Genomic DNA, 607 nt, shown 5'->3' with positions numbered 1-607 from the left:
GTTAGCGGCCGCTGCCGTACGCACCTCTACCAGGATTTTACCATCCCCGATTTTCTTAATTTGTACAATATCCGATTTGACCACGCCGGAAACGATGCGTGCCAAAACTGAGAAGTGCATTCGCGTGTTATTTCCTTGAGTCGAATAGATATAGACCGCGAAGGGAGGTTCATCTTCTCTAGAATATAGGTTAGCGTTACTCACTTTATTCTGAGGGAGGTTACCGTCTGCTACATTGGATGCTGAGTTTACAGAATTGCTGGTTGTATGCTGGTTGTTATTTGACGATGTTGACGATTCCTGAGCAGAGATCGATTTCTTAGCTTTGCTATTATCATGATGCGTATCCCTTAACTGCAGTCTTTTTCTCGATTGTGTCGCTGTTTCCACACTAGTTTCCATGTGCAAGTCCGTGGACAAAGGCGAAGGCGGTTGATCCATCACATGATCCACCATAAGTGCCGATGAGTCGGTTATTGCATCATTCAAAAGAACTGAGTTAACTGCAGCGTTAAGCTCAGAATCGTATGCTTCAATATTTGCTAATGGATCTTTCCCGTAGTTATGCATGACACTCAATTCGGATGGATTATTAGGAGAGGGACGG

General features: G+C 44.3%; 1 protein-coding gene across 1 annotated transcript in view; it reads right to left on the bottom strand.

Annotated features, from left to right (window-relative positions):
* Positions 1–607, bottom strand: part of LOC105451855 — a 7,064-nt gene that overhangs the window by 6,046 nt on the left and 411 nt on the right. The gene's annotated exons all lie outside the window — the stretch shown is intronic.

The sequence above is a fragment of the Wasmannia auropunctata genome, unplaced genomic scaffold (genome assembly GCF_000956235.1).
Source record: "Wasmannia auropunctata unplaced genomic scaffold, wasmannia.A_1.0 LD336043.1, whole genome shotgun sequence".
NCBI classification, from domain to species: domain Eukaryota; kingdom Metazoa; phylum Arthropoda; class Insecta; order Hymenoptera; family Formicidae; genus Wasmannia; species Wasmannia auropunctata.
This window is presented reverse-complemented; position numbering and strand designations above follow the sequence as displayed.